The 22,763-nt window shown below is 47.3% G+C and overlaps 1 protein-coding gene across 3 annotated transcripts in view; it reads right to left on the minus strand.

The window, feature by feature from the left end:
* CTNNA1 (catenin alpha 1) overlaps positions 1-15,230 on the minus strand; it is a 122,222-nt gene extending 106,992 nt beyond the window's left edge. The window contains exon 1 of one of the 3 annotated variants that reach the window (XM_063348694.1): positions 15,110-15,230. The gene's annotated coding sequence lies outside the window, so the exon portion shown is untranslated. Of the gene's footprint in view, positions 1-14,120; positions 14,265-15,109 lie in introns of those variants that run through there. The other 2 variants (XM_063348695.1, XM_063348696.1) reach the window with 2 other exon arrangements.
* Between the last annotated feature and the right edge of the window lie 7,533 nt (positions 15,231-22,763).

Raw genomic sequence — 22,763 nt, forward strand, 5'->3', positions numbered from 1 at the left:
CAGCAGAGACGTGGCTGCTTGTTTGCCATTGAAGAATAAAATCTCTGGGGCTCTCGAGCAGCTCAGCCTGAGAGGGCATAAGGAACCCGGGGCTTCACTAATATCACCTGGCTTCAGCCAACAGCACCTTCATGGCAGGCTGAGCCCGAGACGTGACCTAGGCTTTCCCACACTATAGACATGATACAATAGATTAAGTACTCACTACACTGCTGAAAACACGTCTTTGCCCTGAAAAGCCTACACGCCGTCATACACTGAAGTACAGCTTTGCAAGGTGTGAAGCAGGAACGGTCACCTAACCTGCATTCAGCTTTCCACTTACGCCCACGCTCCAAGTGCCCACACTGAGAGCAAGAGAACTTAAAAAGCTGAAAAGCTTAAAAAAAAAAAAAAAAACAAACCAACCCAACCCAAGATGGATCCATGGTAGCATGCATAACATTTCTGACAGTTTAAATTTAAAAAGCTCGAAGGTGGGGATGAAGGGTCCCAGCTCCTGCAGCAGAAGGCACACCAGCCTGCAGCTTGAGACCCCCAGTGAGCTGGCTGCAGAAGGGTGGAGGACGGCCACCTCCTCTTCCTCACCTTACCTCTAACACTTACCATAGAATGGTTCGGGTTGGAAGGGACCTTAAAGCCTAGCCAGTGCCACCCCCTGCCCTGGGCAGGGACACCTCCCACCAGACCAGGTTGCTCCAAGCCCCGTCCAACCTGGCCTTGAACCCCCTTGATGGGGCAGCCACAGCTTCTCTGGGCAACCTGGGCCAGGGGCTCACCACCTTCAGGGTGAAAAATTTCTTCCTAATACCTAATCTAAATCTACCCTCTTCCTTATCACTAAGTCCTGTGAAATCACTAACTATCCTTCTCTCCTAATCAACCCCCCACCTTTTTTTTTTTTTTTTTTGCTGGTCCAGCTTTGCACTGGCTTGTGCCACAGCCCAGACGCTGGCAAAGGCCAAGCCGTGAAAAGCCCTTCAGCCCCATTAAGTAACATCCTACCCTCAACAAGGAATTTCACCGTTTTATTCCCTCCTGATTAGCTCAGCGTGAATGCTTCCTACGTAAGAAGCCAAGAAAAGTATGCTGAAAGCCTTTATGGATTCTGAGAAACACACCCAGGGCTCTGTAAAGCCCATTAGGCTTCTAGGTAAAAGCTGCTTCTATATATTTAATGCTGTTATTGCCTCTTGCAGAAACAAAGTGCAGGACGAGGTAACCATGAGAAGATACATTAATTGTATTAGTAGAATAATGAAGTCAAGTCATCTGAAAACACATTACTACAATAGCTCACGAACTGGCCAAAAGTAATGGTCCGTAAAACCACTTACTATGAACTTTATTGAAATTTATCTAAAAAGTATTGGTTGATATCAAATACACTGCTTCATCAATGACTTGGATATCAATTGTGCACTGTAGTAAATATGTTTATTTGATTAAACACTTGTGAAGAATACAGGGAGAGGCTACAGCTTACAAACGCCTGCGTGAATGGTGTGGGTTTAGGGGATAAAAGGACAACTGACAGGGCTGCACTCCTGACACGAGATCCCTCTGATTCTCTGGAACCTCTCCTGTCCCTGTGTCTGCTCAAGCTCTTGCCTCACTGAATTCAAATATAGTAAGAGGTAGTAAACCACGTCAGAGGATATTGCAGCAGAGTGCTTAATTGTTGGCTCTTCGAGAGCACACAAGGATTCCCACGACGCCTGCAATAACTGCGGCATCTCATAAAGAAAGAGGACATCCTCTGGAAGATGGACCCAACCGCAGGCCAGCCTAGCGCTGGTTTCAGCCAGCTGGGATGCCCCAGCCGATATGGAAACAGGTTCTCCACACCACAGACCTACCATGCACAGGACATGCAGCAGCGCACACACTCAAAATCGGAATTTCAAGGACAAAGCAGCATAAGAGAGCAAGCATCACCGAATCCAAAGTGCTGGAATATATAGAAAGACACCACCACACAAGGAGTTGTGGTGCCCAGCCTGTGGTTTCATAAGCAGTAGAAAAGCTGCTTAAAAACCAATGTTCCTCCTCCCACACCCTCCTAGGAACTCATTCCCATCTTCACATCACACCCCCTCTGTACTGGCACAGCCTTCCCCACGGCTGAGCGATTAACCAGATGGGGAAGAACTGATTTGGCTGGAGGGAGAGAAATCCATTTTTGCAGGGTGGGCTGAGATCCCCATCTGGTTCACCGTGCCACCACAGATACCACTGCGAGCGGAACCGGCAATGGCGAGAGGAGATGGCTACGTCAGCTGGCACTGTTGGCAAAGCCCTTCAAGTGGAAACATGGGGCAAAGTTGGATGTCACAGCTGAGTTGAATCAGGTGCCACTGAAAACAGCATCAAGCTGCAGAGAGCAGGAACAGCTCCCGGTACATCTCATGCTCAGACACACGAAGCCCCAACCTTAAACCACGCTCACAGCCCAGCATGTTAACTGTAAACCCTTCAGGTTATTACACTGGTCATGATGGCGCCCATTATTGTCGTAGATGGTTCAAGAGTAATGCAATTATATCTTAATGGGCTGTAGTGCACTTGCTAGGACATGAGGGCAGAGGAAAGAATGAGAGTTTAAAGAGGCCGCTTTCAGAGCTCCTGTTCCTGCAACGAGCAGCTCTGCAAGCAGAGCCATCCCAGGCCAACCTGCCCCTGCTTTCCAGAAAGAATCAAGACCTCATCAAGTGCTAAAGCTTAGGAACAGGTTTCCGTTCTGCTTCACACTACTTCAAGCGAACGCTGCTGCAGTCCTACTGCTCCCTTCCCTTCCACGAGCCTGCCTCCAATGGGCACCCACACTGGCCCACACCTGCAGCGAGCCACTTCAGGGGGCTAAAACGGCCTCAGAATAAGCCAATAACTACAAAAATTACCTTGTGCTGAAAGAGGAGGTGATACCGCACAGGGAAGAGGACAGGACCGAGATGAGCTCTGCCACTGAATTGCACCCCAAGGCAGGTCCCAGCCCTGCTCGGGAGAGGCGAGGGCACATCCCTGAGCAGAAGGACACACTGAACTGCTGGGGCTGCGTTTACATCCCACATGGAACGAACTGGCTGCCGCCAACACACTGAGGGTGATATGCGTACAGGGCTCTTTCCAAAAGCCACAATTAAAGGTTGTAGTGTTTTCAAAAACTGGTAATTCAAGGTTTTAAGAATAACTTCAGATACCTACTTCCAGAATACTGGCATGCAAATAATTTCTAGACTTTGGCAAGCATAGGAATGCAGCTCCGTGGCTTCTTTGCAGAAGTGTCCTGAAGGCAAGCGAGGCTTTTCAAAAAGCCCATGAAGGAGCACTATTTCAACAGTGAGCTCTGCACACCAACAGAATCACGGAAAGGCCTAGCGCTCATGGTCCTGTTTTTCCAGGTTGCACTCCCACACGCAGCCAAAGGCAGTGCCGGCTGTATCTCAGGCACCACCGAGCCAAAACGTTCAACCTGCTCTGTACCAGGAGATCCCCCTGCACCAGGGCAAGTCTCCCTTGGTTACTCAGTGGAAGATCTAACTGCCCTTCTCCTGTGCTGCAACTTAAGTCCCACCACCTTGTGCTACCTGAAGAGTCTTTTACATGTCATCTTCCAACAGTCTTCAAATTTTAACTATCCTGACAGCCTGCTTTCTAAAAAGCTTTTAACTACACTCGCCGTTCTCTTCTGCTTTTTCTTAGGGAAGAGGGTATTCAAACAGCGGTCTCACTTGCACAGCAGGGGGGCTCACCTGGGCCAAGCACAACAGACCGCATGCTGAACTCAAGCATTACGTTACCCAGAAAACCTAACAAAAGAGTACGGTACAAGAACATTTTATACCTGGGAGGACATTCTCCATTTTAATGCCCTTTCTGCTGCCCACCTAGCTGTTCCTCATTTTATGCAGCTGACTGTGCCCAGGCACAGTAATATGTACTTGACTGCATTATTTTGCAGCTTATTTCTTTCTCTCCTATTTCTTTACATAGTCACAGTCATTTTGAATGATAATCCTGTCCTCTACCATGCTTGCAGGCTGCCTTTGGATATTCTGTGCAATGTAATGAGAATAGCCTTTATTCCATCACCCAAGTCACCAGCACGGAACATGGTGGGATTCATGACACAATGACCCAGCTTCATCTTCCAGACAGAAAGTGAACCAGCTTCCATGTTCCCGAGGGAATCCTTCTCGTTTTGTTTAGTTTGTCACCCAAGTACCTAACCCATGTGATAACCAGCAGGGATCCCTTACCGCTGCTGAAGGTGGAGGACAAGACAGAGCAGATAAAGATCTGCAGGAACTGGGTATCTAACATACACTGTTAAGACAAAACTTATGAACCTTTTTGGTTTGAAAAAGGTGCACTTCATATTAAACCCAGCTCACATGCAGGGGTTTCATCATGCCCCACTGACAGTTCAGAACTGTTTTCCACACAGCTAAGAGTACCCAGAAAAAAAGAAAGATGTTTCATTCTTTCCTCTTTCCCCTCACAGCCTCAGGGGAAATGAACATGTCTGCCCCCTTCCACAAATAAAGCACCGCTCCTCTCAGCGGCTGAAGAGCTGCTACTCAAGGATATTTGGTATACGCGATGCTTTTCACGGAGGATTTAATCAGGTTTGATTTAAGCTATTTTTATTTAACACCAAATATACACAACTAAAAACAGATAGACATCCTCTTCTAACATAGCCTTCAACCTTAAATTTTGTCTGCTTAGCCACCAAATCTCTCCTCCACCATAAATGCCGTGAACGTACTACCTCCATAGAAATCCTTACTATTACAATTTCACCATCTGAAATATGAATACAAACTCAGATGTTGCGTCCACTATATTCTTTCATTATCAAAACATTTCTGTCATTTCAGTGTATTCAACTTTGCTACACATTTTTTCCACAGACTGTAGTAACCAGCCAAGTAAAAAGAAGAAATTCCGGTTCAGATAGGCCTATTTCTCACCAGTACCATTCCAGATCCAGCTCTCATAATCTGTTTTCATGGTTTTTATTCTTTGTTGCTCTTGTGGAGGAGGCATATAGAGCAGCATCTGAAACCACTCATCAGAAAGCCTTGCACAGCCAGTAACAAACAAATGCTTCTCTACTACTCCATTTGTTTAGTAAGTCTTTAGACCTTGCTACTGAGTTAAGAGATGCAACCTAATTTGGTGTCCCTACAAAAACTGATGAAGTTTATAACTCCGTTTGCTCTTCTACATGGGTGTTATCTCCTGCCTGCTGCCTGGTTACCAGAGCCAGCAGCATGCCACACAGAGCCCGACACCTTTTCCCCTCTGGAAGCACAGCCCACCCTATTCCATGCACTGTCACACAAAAGCAGGCATGGGGCATGTCACCAGATTAAGATGCAACACACTTGTCAAAGGAGTATGTGCTGTTTCCTAACAGCTTCCCAACCGCTGTAGTACCGTGGATTCAAGTAACTTCTTTTCATTCCCAAAGCAGGAATGCACTCTGTATCAACAGGTTTTCATGCCTTCCTTTTGGTCTAGCTGCCATTAGGAGGATGGAAGGCATGCCCTGCACAAGCAGCTTCATCGGGGTGTTCCCGGGACCACAGCAGTGATTTCACAACCACAAATAAACCCTGTTTTGGAGACGCCAGCGCTAACAACAGTCTCTTGCATTCAGTTATGTACGTGTTAAGCTCTGATCATTTTATTTTTGCCAGGATTGTTTTGCCTCAAAGGAGCTAGAAAGGAGGTGCACGGCAAGCCAAATCACAGCAAGCACGGGCAATTAGTGGCTTATTTATGTCACATTAAGGCTCCAGTCCATGGATGACATCCTAAAAGAACGCAAGAACCAAACTCATGCTTATACCCGTTTAACTGTCCAGATGGATATCCCGGTATGTCCTAACAAGCATCCAATTTATTTCTGCACAGTTTTCAAAACTCAGGCAGGATTCTAACTGCATAAAGAAAACTGATGGAATATCAAGACACTGCTTAAAAAAAAAAAAGCCACACAAAAAAAAAAGAGACTCAGATACAAGTAAGATTAATTTTAACATTCTAGCTGCAAAACCTTGAATTTGGGAAAGGAAGAGGATGTGCCACTAAGCAGTAAGCTATTACTATTAATAATAAATCCTCTCATTTATCTGCATAATAATGGTGGTGCATTTTATGCTGAACACCAGCAACACTAACACCAGGAAAGGTAACTTCCAACTTCAGACCAGTAATCACCAGGTTTTTCCAAGTGCTGTATTTTAGCTCTCTGGTCTTTGGGTCAAGACTGCAACATTCTGGCCCTGCAGAAGGGCAACATACTGGCATTTTAAGCAGAAAGCAACAACTTCCAACTAACGTATCCCTGAAGCATGGTAACTTCAAACTCCCAAACCCCAGCCCCCTCTCAGCCACATTTCTCACATTTAAGCGTATATAAACAGCACTTTCCAACAGACCAAGAGGACTCAGCTTGGAGAGAGAGTAGATCCCAGGTGAAACCTGTCTATCTGCTGGAGCACTTTGATTCAACTGAGAACCCTTCCGGCCTCACAGTGTCTATTCCCCACCCTTGAAGCAGAAAACTGTATAAAGCTTCCCTAAAATCACTAGGAAAGAATGGAAGAACAGCTTACCGTCACTCTCAGAACCACAGTACGCGTTTCAGACCCTAGGGACACACAGTCAGTGAAGATATAACAACTAGGCTGCGGCTAGAGCACAACTCTTTTTGAACCCCAAGCTACACCAGCACAGGTTCCAATCACCAACCTGAAGCTAGCAATGAACACAAGAAGGGGCAACCTTTTAACGAATTAATTTTTGCCGCAAGTATTCCACAAATAAGAAAAAATTTATAATAGATTAGCCCACTTTATCAGTTGGCACAAGAATTTGCCACTGCTGCAAAATTCTTGCTTAGCTTGCAAAAAAACACTGATGGCTGGCAATAAAAGGAAAAGAAAACCTGGGTATTTTTGTTCTGATCTTCTTCAGCGCTCAATCTGCAATAAAAAGTGCCATTTAAGCTATAGAGTCAGAAATAACCAGAATCTGACCCTACTCAAACCGCATTTTCCTTCCTAAATTGATGTTGTTATGCAATACCCTTCAGTGCTTTTAGCCGACCACATCTTCTAAATCTAGACCTTCATTAACAATTTTAAAAGAGTCAGAAGTATACAAATACTGGAGCCGTTTGAGCTGACACGCATGTTTTGAAAAAATGAGACTCCTATAATTAGAGGTTTGATAAGAGACAATTTGCTTAAACATGGAGAATACGGACAGTCTTGTATTAACAGAGACTGAATACCATATTCTTTCTCAATTGCATGCCCAGCATATTAGCAACTAAAGACTATGTAACAAAAATTCATAGCGTTACAAGAGCGAAAAGAGTTTTCCACAGTTTTCAGCATTTGCAAAAGCTACTGAAAGAAGAGCAGCCACCGAAGAAAAGGAGAACATGAGCGTAAAGATTCTTCAAAGTAAAATGTTTTCCAAAGTTTCTAGGAAAAGTTGTTTAGAATTCTTTTTTCAGCCCTTCACTTTGATTCAGGAACACTGTCTGTCTTATCTAAAAATTACAAAGCAATTATTTTTTCAAGAAAAAAAGAAAAAAGAAATAACAAAGCCCACAAGTGATAAGGCCGAGAATTTCACTTTATGCTCACGGCAACCTTCAACAACATCTCTTAGCTATAAACAATGAATTAGTTTCACGGGAAGAAGAATTGCAACATCACTGCACGCCCCCAGACAACTCTCAACTTGCAGCTCCACCAACACATGCTGTGAGTTAAGAAGGGGGGGGGGGGGAAAATCCCACAAAAACAAACCCCAGGAAGAAGAGCGAACATAAAATGTAACACACAAGTGTTGTTTGGATGAGTTAAGCACCTTCGAAATGACTGCAATTATCTGGAAGAAGATGTAAGGTAGGATGCTCTAACACACACCATCTCCTCTACCCACAAACTGTCAACAAGGTTGCAGACACTGAGAACACATAAGGCACTGACTGAGGAGAACTTTGCAGCTTCTCCAGAAGAGCAAAGCAAGTAATAATAAAAACACACCGGTGCGATTAATTTTTGGATGCTTCCCAGAGTTACCTACAAAGCCATAACCACCTTCTGTCAAGTACACGCTCGCTAAGGCTTCACAGCGGCGTGCGAGAATCAGAGCTACCAACCATCCGCCTGGACAGGAATCCTTTCGAGTCACTGCCTTCGCGTATGGATGACCAATTAAAGCAACTCTTGTTCAAACAAAAAAATAGTCACTGACGCACCCACATTTCATAAAAGCAACAGGAAGGAACCGGAAGGTTTGAGAGGAAGGAGTCATTGCTTGGCTGGTCTTGCTGGAAAAAAAAAAAATAAATATTTTAACCTAGTAACACAGCCATTTACTGACTGGAAACCAACTTATATTTGATTAAAGACACATTTTCTCTCTCTACCCCTTCTCCTCACCCCCAGGAACAGGAAACAAGACAAAGCCACCGAACAAAAACAGATGAGCTAAGAAATCCTGTTCAATTGGCTCTGCACCAGCACTTTGCCTCTGGTTCTGCTGAACACTGCGTCTTTCACCGATAACCATTGACTTTTCCCTAGGCCTGTGATAATATTCTGTTAAACATAATCAAATTGTCTTAACCAATTCCTGCAAACTAAGTAAAACAGCTTAAAACACCTGATGCTAAAGTATTGATGCATACAGACCACAAATTAATTTCTTTTTTCTTGAGGTTATAAGTTCTTAACCCTGCACAACTAACTTGCATCATTCTGGCTTGCTACAAATAAACCTTCTAGCTTTTTTTTTTTTTTTTGCATCTTATGTCATTATTTTCCCCCCCCTAACCCCAGCTAGGACAGGGGAAAAAACCCACCCACACTCTTGTATTGCACTCTTCACTGTAGCAGTACAAAATAAGAGTGTTGTGATTGAGTTGAGGACTCCACCAGCAGCAGAAGCGCAGTGGAGTAACAAATATGGGATATTTGAGGGAGGGATGTGCTCACTCTCCTAAAAGCCTTCCACACATCTCTGCTTTCAGGATGCATTGTTTAATGTTAGTTAGGAAATGAGTTTCCAGCTGTAACGGCAGTGGTTTGTAATTAAACACATCTTCCAAAAAGTGGAAGTGGCAGTAACTACAAAGCCATACTCTGTACAGAAATTTAAACCACTCCAGAGCTTCTCATGCAGCCAAACCAGTTCCTTGCTTTTTACCCTCTCAAAAAAATACATTGGGTCTTTCATTTTACTTGTACCTTGTGTGAAGCCTTTCAATTCTCAAGCAGGCTTCTAAATTTAAAAGGAATTAAGTCATTGAACTGAGCCCATTGAATAGAAGGAAGGGACAGACGGTCTGCACCTGCAGACAAGCCCGCCAGCATCCAAAGCCAAGCAGTGCTGCCACCAGCGCTGGGCACTGGCCACTGGCGCCTCTGGCCCAGTCTGCAGCACAGAAGTCAGACCAGGCTCAGACTCCTGGCTCAGTAAGCTCCTACGCTGCAGGAGCGTGGCACAGCACCTCGGGGAAGCAATGGTACTTGTCTGCCCTTTTCTCATTTATTGCTTGTTTTATTGCTTGCCTGTTGCTTCCGCTTTTAGGAACAGCTTTATACACTGTCCCCACGCAAGAAAAAGGTGGGGGAAGAATACAGGGAAGGGAAGCCAAATGATTGTGGGGGTCAATAAAAATAAAGGTGGCAAGGGTCAAAAATTACAATCAGGGAACCAGAGGAGGACACCAGACACCGCCCAAAAGCATACGTCACTCCTCAAAGGCAACAAAGGAGACAGAGGATACTGCTCAGTGTGACAAGCAGTGGGAATGGGAATGACCCCTGGAGTTCCTGTCTTATTCCCTCCTTCTGGTGGTGTTAACAGCCAGCTTGGCCAAGGCCAGGCAAATGGCTTGTAATTTAGGGCCTCAGACAAGAGCTAGACTCATAAAAAGTCATTGGGACCAGTACAACAAAAACCTGACGACAGGGGTCATGGAGACAGGACGCCAGGCTGGGACCTCTCAGCTACATTAATCACATCACATCAAGTCCCCTGCTCATGGCCTCCAGTTCTTTGTTGTGACTTCCCATCCTTTAAATGAGTACGTAATTTAAGATGCTTAGACTCTGAAACACCTGGACATCAGGTACTGGTTGAAATTAACTTTCTGGTAAGTTGCACGTGAAGTTTATATGGCACTTGTCACTTGCATAGGTGCCCACAGTCCAGCAGGAATTACCCAAAATCTTGAGCAACACCACTTGCTAGGTCTTTAAGTCATGCTGAAGGAAATGAGTTTTACAAGTACACGTTACAAGGACATACTTGCAAGAAAGTAGGTAAAAAAACAGGCAGCTTGTACATCTTGATTAGTTGCTGTACACAGAGAAACACCCACTTGCACCTTCTTGCTTCTCACTTAGCATACCACCAGTCTGTCCTCTGCTATTCAACAACGTCGTTTCTGAATTTGTTATTCTAGTCAATTAAAAAAAAAACCATTTACCCATCTACGGCTTCAGCTAAAGATCTCAAGAGCACTTTGCAAAGATGAATACTGACCTGCTCAGTGTTACACAGGTTAAACACCGTTTTATGGGCAAACAGCTCAGCCTTGTTTACATGAAAAATTAAACTGACCCTTTTGGCTATGTAAAGCTACATCACTAGCTCAGCCCTTGAGCAGACCATTTAAGTGAATCTTCTGGGCTGTACTTTTATCGTCCAGAAAAAAAGATGGAAAGAAGAATCCCCTCCTTAGAGCCTATAAAAGTACCTATAAAAGTACCCAGGAAAATGCAATGAATGAAAATCCTCTGAACCCTTGGGGGACTGGGAAACATGGTGGAAGGAGGAAAAAAATCATGCATGCCATCAAGGCCACATCATCCTGACAGCAGTAATTCTGATTGACTTCTTATTAACTGAAAATAAGCAAATTTAGTATTTACCTAAATGCTCTCTGATCTTTTGCTGAATAACAGCAAGAACAGAAGCGTCTGGCCTATGCTCTCTCCTCATTTCCTTCAGTTAATCTCCAGGAAAAGAAAAATTAAAAAAAAACAAAAAAACCCCAAAGCAAAACTTTTTCTCCTGATCCTTCGTCAGCTATCCACAAGCTCACTAGTTTCAGTCTCTTTCTTAGAGTAGCTGTTGAAGGCTACTCCAGAACAAGGTACACTCATGGGCCTACAGCCTCTTCTAACAGCTCATTTGCTCCCTGACATCAGCTCCACACAGAAATTCTTCTGAAGTCTATACAGTCGTACACATGTCTGTTCTAGAACAGCACACAGGCAGCTTAGAAAACCACATGTTGTTTGGCAAAAAGGCACACCATGAGCTTAAGTTGTATCTCGTGTTATCAACAGCGAAATCCTACCTGCCACACTGCCGCTAGCTCCTTAGCTTATTTGCTCTCAACGCCCTCGGTGCCCTGGAAACACCACGGGAGTTTAACTCACTCTTAGATTGTAACATCAACACTCCTCCCTCCCTGTGTCAGTCAGTGTATTAAAACAGATCTACTGGGGAACCGACTGGCACCCAGCTTGGTCTCATGTTCTCAGCACTGCTCCACTCTCTACCTTGGTAACTGTTACCCCTTAAACTATAGCTGGCCTCAAATTTGCTTTTTCCATCCATAGATGCCTGAACTTAAAGCCTTTCAAAAGAAATTCTCATGAGTCTAAATGATTAATCAAGTAGATGTCTTTTGCAAGTTAGAAAAATTGTAACAGAAGGGAAAGTCAATAGACTGGGGAAGAATTTCCCTTTGCAAACTGCATTAGTTTAGATCTGTGTATTTAATAGTTTCTATCACTTTATAAAGCACGGGGAAAAAAAGGTTACTCCTCTCTGATTCCACCAGAGCTATTTAGAAACACATGTCAAAGACTAGCTGATGTTTTCTGTAGTACATCTAGGACTAACAAACAAAAATATGTAACCATGTTTAGAGAAAAGGTAGCTGGCTCTTTAAATAAAAAAAAAGTCAAAGAGGAACTATGAATCATATTTAAGTATCAGATTTGCCAATACAAGGGCCTATACCAACCCACAGCACACCAGAAACCAGAGTTAACACCCATTCTCACCCTGACTGGAAGATAACGAGTCTCAGGCATTCAAGGAGAAAGATCCCACTTACAGTTGCAGTGACTGCATTTCTCCTGCGATTCCTTTACCTCAACAAATCTATTTGCACCCAGCTCTGCTTTGAGGCACAGCAGGTCACTCTCAATGCTCGTCTTTCCAGTGTAGCTCCTCCAGTAAGGGTGCTGGTATACAGTTTTGTGTGTAGGCTCTATTTTAAGCCTCATACGCTAGATTAAAATAGTATGAAGTTAAAAGTAGTAATTATCAAACATCTGCACTTTCTCTAAAGCTGCAGCTCTGTTTAACCAACGCACAAGCTATAAACTCACTGAATAGAGCTATTCCAGATTAGCTATAAAACTAAATTAGGGTGAATTCCCAGAGAAGCAAAGGATCCAAAACCTCAAGGTTATATACATTAAAGTTCCACAGCACAAGAATTTGAGTGATTTCCAGTTAAGGCAGCACAACAGTAGAAAATAACAACAGGCATTCATCACCATGTTGGATGACTGTCTCAATATGGCACTGTCCTCGCAAAACAACACTCAATCCTCTTTTACTCATCACGTTTCCTTGATGTCCAGCAAAGCCAAGAGATGCCAGTAAAACTGAATACAGCAAGTCCTTTAACAATAATATCATGGCCACGGAGGTACTCACTCTAGAGTAGCCTTACTATCCGCTGACGATGAGTGGACTGGTTTTGCCGCTACGAATTTTTGTGAGCTAAACTAATTCTCTGCATGAGAAAGGTAATTGAGAAATCAAATAGTAACAGCAGATACAATTTCAAGGCAGGGCTGAAGTCCTACTAAAGTGTATTTCCAGCTCAAACATTTCTACTAATGTGGATTCCTTTGCAAGACCAGTTTCTTGATCTTACAGCTGCAAAAGGAAGATATTCGTGCTGCTGAAAAAAAAAAAAACAACCCACAAATTACTTTTTATTACATCTTTCAAGTAACTTTATCAGACCAATAGAAGCCCTATGAAGAAGCTGCACATTAACATCTGCCATTACATATGTCAGCATAGAAATGCTGACGCTTCACAAAGCTTGAAAATTTATTGTGAGGTAAATATTTACGTTGGGATTTTATTTGGTATTTTAAATCATCAGTTTGGGCATGGGATTTCTAATCCCTGCCTGCTGTGCTCCCCCCTGCCACCTTGCATAAACTTTTAATCTCTGATGCAGAGGCCTATTATTAGAGCTGGCTGAAAAAAAAAAAAAAAAAAGGCAAAGACTGGAGGCATGTTGTTTATTATGGAAAAGGTTAGGGCAAAGCATTTTAAAAACAAAAACTAGTAAACCTTTGTCTGTTTCTCCTGAGAAAAGTCAAAAAAACATCTCCTTGATATTTTAAAAACTGTTTCTCGGTAAATAAAAAACAGTTAGTGACCCAACATAAAATTATGCCCTTTTTAAACAAAAAGTTTCAATTCAGCAGGAAGAAACAACTCCTACTAAACACTTAATGTGGCCTTAGCACCCCAAGACAGACCACAGGGTACCTAAAAGACCGCACAGTAAAGTAAACCGGGCTTTCACCTCCATTTAAACACAAACCTGCCTACAAACCAACCCAGGAGCTGAAAAAACAAAACCAAAACAAACCACACCACAGCCTTTAGCTGGGATTGAAAGTACCCGAAGGCCGGTGCAGCCAGCAGGACTGAGGACGTGCATTAGCACAAGTGTGCAGCTAACAGAGCCTCTCCCACCTCCCCCCGCTTCCCCACTCATAGTTGGGGGGGGGAGGGGGGGGCGTTGTGCGTGAAATGCAGGAAATAAATAACTCAAGTGCCGAGAATACCTTTCACGCAACCCCCATCTCAAAAAACAAAAGACAAAGGAAAAAAAAAAAGGGGGGGGGGGGGGGAAGAGGGGGAAGGGCAGCAAAGAGCTCCCAGACTAGTTCAATACAGATAACCCAGACATGCCTTGAGTCATAACTCGAGAGCTGGAATGAGGACAGGGTGATGGAGGCTCATACCCCAGGCTGGGCGAGTGAGCGATCGATGGCCCTCGCCAGCAGACAGCCGTCGCCTCCTGGGCAGGGCAGGCGGGCCGGGAAGCGTCCCTTGACCACAGCCAATTCTTCGCTCAACATAAGCGCGCCGCACACTTTCCTGCAAGCTTTCAGGCTGAAAGATTTCACAAGGTTTGAAGTGGAGTGAGCAGTGAATAAAAACCAGCTGATACACGCTGCCCAGCCACCCGTGACCACAGGGACGAGGGTCGCGCATAAACCGGCGGCTGAGAGTTGAGGTGCTCTCCCTACTTTTCGGCTGTAAAAAGTAGCACGAAACTTCTTGCCAGCGAAGGAGAAGCCTTACTGCGTACGAGCAGATTAGAGGTGGGTGTCGAAAAACGTGGCAAGAGCCAAGGCGAGGGGGCTGTTCCCAGAGAAGAGAGGCTGGTTTGCGTACCGAAACCACCGACTGGGGCGAGAGGGAAGACGGGAGAAGATCCGAGGGGCGGGGGGGGCCGAAAGGAGGAGCCGGCCCACCCCAGGGCCGAGCCCGGCTCCGTGCGGCCGGGCGGGCAGCCCTGCCCGGGCCCACCGCCGGGGAGCGGCCCCGGTTGGGCGGGGAGGAGCCTCTCCCCACAGCCCCCGGCGCCACCACAAACTTCTCCAGCAACCGGGCTCCTCCGCCGCTTTTCCCACCGAAAAAAAAAACCAACTCTCATCGACCCAAAACACACCGCGCCCCCCCACCGCCCCCGCCCCGGCCGCCACCTCCCCACACCGGCCTGGCCCAGCGCGGCCTCCCAGCGCGACCAGCCCAAGGCCCGGGCCCACGCCCCACAGGCGGCGGCGCGGCCCGCTCCTCTCTCCTCTCGGCCGGGCCGGGCCGCGCTCCGCTCCCCTCACAGAGAACGGGCGGCCGGCAGGGCCCAGCCCGCCTCACCGCCCAAAACTTTCCAACTCGGAGAAACGGGGCGGCGCGGCCGCAGCCGAAAACCCCTCCACAACTTTACCGGGAAGCAAGGGGATCGCCTCACCGCCTCCTCTCGCTCCGCTCCGGCCCCCGGCCGCTTTGTCTCTCCTCCCTCCCGGCGCCGCTCCCGTCCCGCTGAGGAAACCGGCTCTTCCGGGCGCCTCCCCGCCCCGCGCGCCCCGGCCCGGCCCGGCCGCTCTTCCCGGCACCGCCCGCCGCGCCGCCCCCGGCCCGCCGCCGCCCGCAGGTGAGGCCGGGCCCTCACGGGGTCCCCTGAGCCCCCCCGCCCTCAGCTCCGGCCCCCCAGGGCGGGGGGAACACCGGGGCTTTGGGATAGAATCAAAAAAACATGTTAGGAACGGTGAGATTCTGGAGCGGCTCCAGAGAAGGGCAGTGGAGCTGGTGAGGGGTCTGGAGCACAAGTCTGGTGAGGAGCAGCTGAGGGAGCTGGGGGTGTTCAGCCTGGAGAAAAGGAGGCTGAGGGGAGACCTTCTCGCTCTCTACAGCTCCCTGAAAGGAGGGGGTAGCCACGGGGGGTCATAGAATCATAGAACAGTTTGGGTTAGAAGGGACCTTAAGGACCACCCAGTGCCACCCCCTGCCCTGGGCAGGGACACCTCCCACCAGCCCAGGTTGCTCCAAGCCCCGTCCAACCTGGCCTTGAACCCCTCCAGGGATGGGGCAGCCACAGCTTCTCTGGGCAACCTGGGCCAGGGGCTCACCACCCTCAGGGTAAAGAATTTCTGCCTCAGATCTCATCTCAATCTCCCTTCTTCCAGTTTAAAACCTTCCCCCCTCATCCTGTGGCTCCCCTCCCTGATCCAGAGTCCCTGCCCAGCTTTCCTGGAGCCCCTTTAGGGACTGGAAGGGGCTCCAAGGTCTCCCTGGAGCCTTCTCTTCTCCAGGCTGAACCCCCCCAGCTCTCTCAGCCTGTCCCCACAGCAGAGGGGCTCCAGCCCTCCCAGCATCTCCGGGGCCTCCTCTGGCCCCACTCCAACAGGGTTGGTCTCTTCACCCAAGGAACAGGCAATAGGATAAGAGGAAATGGCATCAAGTTGTGCCAGGGGAAGTTTAGATTGCATATTAGGAGAAATTTCTTCAGTGAAAGGGTTATCAAGCATTGGAACAGGCTGCCCAGGGAAGCAGTTGAATTGCCATGCCTGAAGGTATTTAAAAGATGGGTAGACTTGGTGGGACATGGTTTAGTGGTGGGTTTGGCAGTGCTGGGTTGATGGTTGGACTCAATGATCCGAAAGGTCCCTCCCAACCTTGACGATTCCATTATTCTATAACCTGGCTTCATCTACCTGAGGTAGCGCAGGACATGAAAGGTCTGTGCAGAAGTGGGGGGGTGACAGATGCTGGGTTTTGAATCACACAGAATCACAGAATTGAAGGAGATGGAGGAAAAGTTACAGCTGGGTTTCTCTTGGATTTTGTAAACCGGTGTTTTGTTTTGAGAACCTGAAGCATATAAACCTTCTTGAAAAGTGTTGCTTTTAGGAAAAGTCTTGTTTCCATGCACATGTCTCTAGTGGATGCTTTTGGAGGGAGAGCCACCCTGCAGGAAGACCTGGATAGGCTGGAAGTGTGGATTTACAAGAGCCTTATGGAGTTCAACAAGGACAAGTGTAAGGTCTTGCACCAGGGAAAATATAATCCAGGAGTACAGCACAGGCTGGGATCTACCCAGCTGGGGAGAAGCTTTGTGGAAAGAGACCTGGGTGTCCTGGTGGACAACTACCTCAGTATGAGTGAACTGTGGTCTCCTGCAGCAAAGAAAGCCAACGGGATGCTGGGCTGCATCAACAAGGGCATCACCAGCGGAGACAAAGAAGTCATTATTCCACTCTACTCGGTGCTTGTCAGGCCGCACCTGGAGCACTGTGTTCAGTTTTGGTCCCTGCTATGAGACTACAGACTGGAGAGGGTCCAGAGAAAGGCCACCAAGATGATCCAAACACTGGGAAGCCTGTCGTATGAGGAAAGGCTGAGAGAATTAGGTTTGTTCAGCCTCGAGAAAAGAAGGCTTAGGGGAGACCTTATCACCACATTCCAGCATTTAAAGGGTGGCTACAGAGAAGGTGGAGATTCCCTTTTTACAAGGAGTCACACGGAAAAGATGAGGGGTAAAAGATGAGGGGTAACGGGTACAAGTCATTTTTGGGGAGATTCCAATTGGACATAAGAGGAAAATTTTTCCCAATGAGAACAATCAGCCGTTGGAATAATCTCCCCAGGGAGGTGGTGGCTTCCCCAGCGTTGGACAGTTTTACGATTCAGCTGGGCAGGGGGCTGGGCCATTTTGTCTAGACCGTGCTTTTTCCAAGAAAGGTTGGACCAGATGATCCTTGAGGTCCCTTCCAGTCTGGGATTCTGTGATTCTATGAATAACCAGAACACAGGGAAGAAGGGACATGGGAAATCCCTGAGGTACGAGCAGGGCCACCAGAGCCCCTCTCTGAAGAAAGGGAGGTTTTAGGGACCCAACCTCAATCCAGAGAGGCAGGTTTGCAGATGGGGAGACTCGTCTTTAAGCGGTAGTTTGTTTCAAAGGTTTCCTTGAAAAGTCTGAGTGAGCCTCTTGTGTGAGTGTGACCATTTTTATCCTACGATAAATTACTCAGGGATTTTTTGCGGTGTGTTTTGAGATGGGTTTTAATACAAATGTCTCTGCAGAACTTACACTTGTATTGGATTGTAAAAACAATTGAATAAATTTAATACGTTTCATGACTCATTTGCCAGCACTTCTGAGATACCTGAATCTACTCACTGCATCCTTAAACCAGGACAATACTAAGCAAAATGTAGAGAGACTGGGCAACCTACCAGGGAGGTAGGTTCATTCAAGGTACATAATTTAGCTGAGGGAGATGGGCAGCCCATGCAGATTCCCGAGGGGGCCAGCCCCCAGCTCAGTGCCACGGCGAAGGCCGTGGTTCAGGACTGTGACTTTCCTGCGGGTCCTGGTTCAATGGCATTAGCAAGGCCGTGTTTCCTATTTTTGATGTACTCCTACAGGCTTTTCCTGCAGGAAGACAGGCGGCGTCCTGCAGCGATTTAGATTGCATTTTTCCTTCCTGCAGGTTTAATCCAAGAAAGGGATCCAAGACAAGGAAATAAATGGAGTACCGTTGTTTTACTGTCCAGAAAGAAGATAGGGATCAAGACTCCAACCTTGTCAGTGAGTAAAATTAATTGAAAGAAAGCGAGATCTGTAATTATGATACTGCCTGAGATGCACATTATTAAAATAATATAGGGTCTTCAGTGCCTTAACAAACAGGCGCTCCTCTGGAAACACAGAGCAAACAGATTTTTTTTAAGCTCTTTGTATTTCCTGCTTGTACCAAACCATTAATATTTTGGTGTCAGTTGCACCAGGGATTCAAACTACTCATTTCTGATCTGTAGCATACTCTCAGTAAAATTGAGTTTACACTTCAATAGCTTGCTTTCTTTCATTACTCCTTTTAATATCATGTCTTGGCCTCCTGTGGTGGCTTCCACATTCGGCGGTTCTGCACGTCTCACATCCTTTCAGGACAAAATGTCAGACTTTAAAAAAAATCCCTTTTAAAACTACAAACTCAAAGGTGGAAGGCCTGGAGTTGTGGAGAATCACACGTTCTGCACTGCGCCACTGAAAAGCGAAGGAGAAAGTAGATCAGCTGGCAGCTCTGCTGGTTCGTGGAGCGAGTTAAAAGACTCAGCAAACAAAAAATAAAATTATGTAAAAATAGAGCCAGCTAGGTTGAGATTGGGCTTTGTCTCTTAATTAACAGCTCTCTCTGGAACATGGTGGCAGGCTCTGTCAACGAGACTAAAATGCAGGGTGTTGTTTAGACAGGCACCCAGGAACAATAGCTAACACTTCCCATCCAGTAAATGTCATTAAGACAGCATCAGGCTGTGCCGGCAGCTTGAAATCTAATCCATTTTCTGAAATGAGTTAGAAGTTTTCTGCTTGACCCCAAATCTCCCTTTTAACAGTGTTTGTGGTTTTGTAATCCCATTTTCCTGGGGTTTTTTTAAATGTTTCTCTCGCCCCTTTTTGCTCGGTGAAAAAGAAACGTAAGCCAGGGGAGAGGACAGGCGGGGAGGAGAGGCCGCCGCAGCGATACTGTGGGTAGGTTGTTAAGTGCATAAAATAAACAAACGCTTTCAGTCTCGCCTCTGTTAGGGCAATTTGAGGTGTAGCAGGTAAGAGCAGGCCGTGGCTGGCGATTGCGCACTGCTGGCAGCGTGTCCGCGTTAGTCAGAGGTGTGCACAAGGGCAGTCCCCGACGAGTGCCACCCCAAGACACCCGTATGGGCGTCATCACAGCAGGAAAGCCGCCCTGTCGCTGTGAAATCCCAGGGTAGGTTTGTGTGCCAAGGGGGTCTTGTTTATGCAGCACCCAGTGTAACGACGCTGCCTGCCAGTCCCAGTATACACAGGGTCTAAATTATATGCTTCAGCTGGAACTGGATTTTCTATTTCTATCACGACATTGCTGAAATGAAGTGGTTGCTCTGTGCGTCCCTTCGTGCTTGTTTCAAAATGTGTGTTTGGTCTTTGTGTTTGTTTTTTTTTTTTTAAAAGCATGGTTTTGTTTTGTTATTTGTGAGGAGTGAGCGTTGAAAGAAGTGAGGGGTGCAAAGACAGGGCTGTTGGGGCAGGAGATGCTAACAGGGGACTTAAGAGGGAATGAAGGAAATAAAAGGAATGAGGAAAGAGGAGATGATGTAGAGCGGTGTACTGACTGGCAGAAGTTGCTGCAGTAGAGGCTGATCGGGCAGCGGTCAACCAATAGAAAGACGAAAAACTAAAAATATGATAAAAGAAACTCAGGGTCCAAATACCAGCGGGCTGAGGCTCTCTGCAAGCTGATGTCACGCTGTGCAGCGAGGACAGCCCCAGGGCAGCCGTGCTGTGCCACCAGCTGCGCTGACTGCAGAGGAGCAGTGACGGTGCAGCCTTGTCACCTCCGCTGTCTCTGCAGAGGTACCCGTCCCCGCTTGGTCAGGAGCAAGGTAGGGACCTTGCAGCTGGGGGAGCTTCGCGACGGGGGTTACCCCAAAACGCAGCATTCCCTGAGGACTGGGGGCTCTGATGAAGCCAGCAAAGTGACAAAATTGAGGGTCTGGCACAAATTTCATCTCACGCATGCTGTGGCATTAAGTCCTGTGGGTTCCCCAGTATTGGTCTCAGCCTTCCTGCACAGCTGGGAGGCACCACCATCCCTCTTCAGGGCTCAGATACATCAAGAATTAAGGCCATCTCCCAAGATCCAGTTAGGAATCAAAGTCCACACAGCCAGGAAGCAAATCCCAACGTCCCGGGGCCGTGCATGCCTCAGGACTGCAGTTAGCAGGGTAGAAACGCTTGCTTTTGGTGGGACTGCAGCTGCACCACCTAGGCTGTACATTGCAGCAGAATAGCTAAAACACCCGCCTCAATTAGATGACCCTCAGTCAGGAGAAGAACGGATTTACCAGGGCCAGGGTTACAGCCACCAGTGCTTGCTGCCCCAGGGCTGCTGTGTTCACCATCACTGCCCACCCCCTCCAAGAAAAGCTGTCTACTAGCAACATGCCTTGGTTCATGGTCAGGAAAGCCACTGGATCCTAACCGAAACATTGTCTCTTCCTCCACCTCCAAGTGCTCCTGGGGCCTCTGGAAAGGGAAAACCAAAAGCGATCCGTAACACCAGCACAGCCAGGAGCACAGGGGCTGCCGGCACCGAGCAGCATCCCCCCACGCACACACGCTACAGCACAGACATCCTGAACAAAACGGGCAGAAACCCTCATGAGGAGAAATTATGCTGTCCCAAAAAGCTCAGATGAAACTGGGTTCACTGGTTGCTGCTTTGCCAACTGAGGAACAGCCTAGCCGGAGTAGTTTGCATTCACCTCCGGTTCACACAGCCTTTGTGTAATAAACTGTCATAGCCCCAGAGAAAGGAACATTCAAAAAAGCGCCCTGAGGCAATGCATAGCAGAAGCCTGAGAATCCTACTGCATGAGTCACTGACCTCCACACACTGCATCTATTTCAGCCTTTAATTAATAAGGTTTTACATTTCTATGGCACTTTCCATCTGGAAAGATCCTAAAATGCTGTGAAGACTAAGGGCGTAGAGCAGCTTGAAATGTGGTTCCCAGAGAGGTGGGACTGTGCAGGGAAGGAAAGCTTAGCCCAGGGCACTGGGGAAAAAAAATTCTTAATTTTAAATGGAGCCTCTGTTACGTCACTGAGTATTTCATATCCATGGAGAACAGACAATAAGACTGTAGTTTCTAAGGCACCACTTGAATAAATAGGCATCGAAGATTGCTTTCTTTATCCAGGGAGGATGCAGTGCAAAACAAGTACTGGGTGATTTTAATTTCGGGTGTTGAAGGACCAGAACTTAAGCTACAAATTTAAACCACCACTGGATCAAGGCTTTCCTCCCTCCTGATGAGTAAGTTATTCCCAAATGCTAGACACAGAGCAGAAGCCAGAGGAGGAAACAAATCCCATGCTGACAGCACCTGACCCTACACCTGGAGCACAAACTCCCTTTTTTCACACTCCCTGGAAGCTCAGCAGTGTCTCACGAGGCTCCGGCAAGGCAAAAGCTGGTCCCAAGCACCAAGGAGGACAACTGAGAAACCAACGTGGAAACCCTCCTCCTGCCTCAAGGCTGCCGCGACCCCCAAGGGGAGCTAGGGCTTTGCTAAACCAGCACAAATCCCCTCATTTCTATTTCAAAAGATTAAAGTAGTCGAATTGCTCTGCTCGGCTGACGTCCCTCGGCAGAGACTTATTTCTGCCGATGAGCAGGGCTTGGCTTGCGCTAAACCGATGGCGACCGAAACGACTGTCAGCCACAGCTAGCATCCCTCTTACTAAGTACGCAGCCAAAATAGGCTGGGAGCACTTGGCCGCAAAGAGTTTTTAAAGGAATGTCAAAATTCTCTTTTTCTCAGTGCAATTCCAACCTATTTTTATCTGCCACTTTCTGGAAGAGATACAGGGGCACTGCCATGGCTAGTCGTAAACTTTCATTGCTTCCCGAGCAGAAATTGCAGGCAAATTACAGACTAGCACACTCTTTTTATGTCTTTCCTGCTCGGGGCATGTCGGCACTGCTGCATTCCCTTCTACCCCCAGCACATTCCTGCCCGCCGCATCCTCTCTGATGGATGGATGTTAATGACCTGCCTGCGCAATTAACACATCCGGCACCACATTCTGCGTGAGGCGAGCACTCAGTGCGATGTCAATGGGACGCTGGAGCAATGCAGACCCCCCGTGTGCCCATGGGATCCCTCCCCACTTCCACCTCCACCCCAGCGTCTCTCTTGGCCGCGCTGCACTTGAGCTCCACCTGCCACGTGAACCCGGAGCCAGGGCAGGGCTGCGAGCGGACATTGAGCCTGTGGTGGCACCATATCTGATATTCCCTTCCCCCTCGCCTCCTGCTAACTCGCACATGCCGTGCTAAGCTCCACATCGCTCCTCCAGGCACACAAAGAGGTGACGCCCTCACCTCTCACCCTGCAGGCTGGCATGGAGGAGCACCCGTAATCTTTCACGTTTCAGCATTTCCAAGGGGAAGGTATTACTAGCAGGCATTAATTATCCCACTCCTGTGAAGGGAGAAATACATACGAGCAGGTTTTATACTTGCTGTAGTAGCAGGGAAACTGAGGCAGGC

Source organism: Chroicocephalus ridibundus, chromosome 11, assembly GCF_963924245.1.
Source record: "Chroicocephalus ridibundus chromosome 11, bChrRid1.1, whole genome shotgun sequence".
Lineage (NCBI taxonomy): Eukaryota > Metazoa > Chordata > Aves > Charadriiformes > Laridae > Chroicocephalus > Chroicocephalus ridibundus.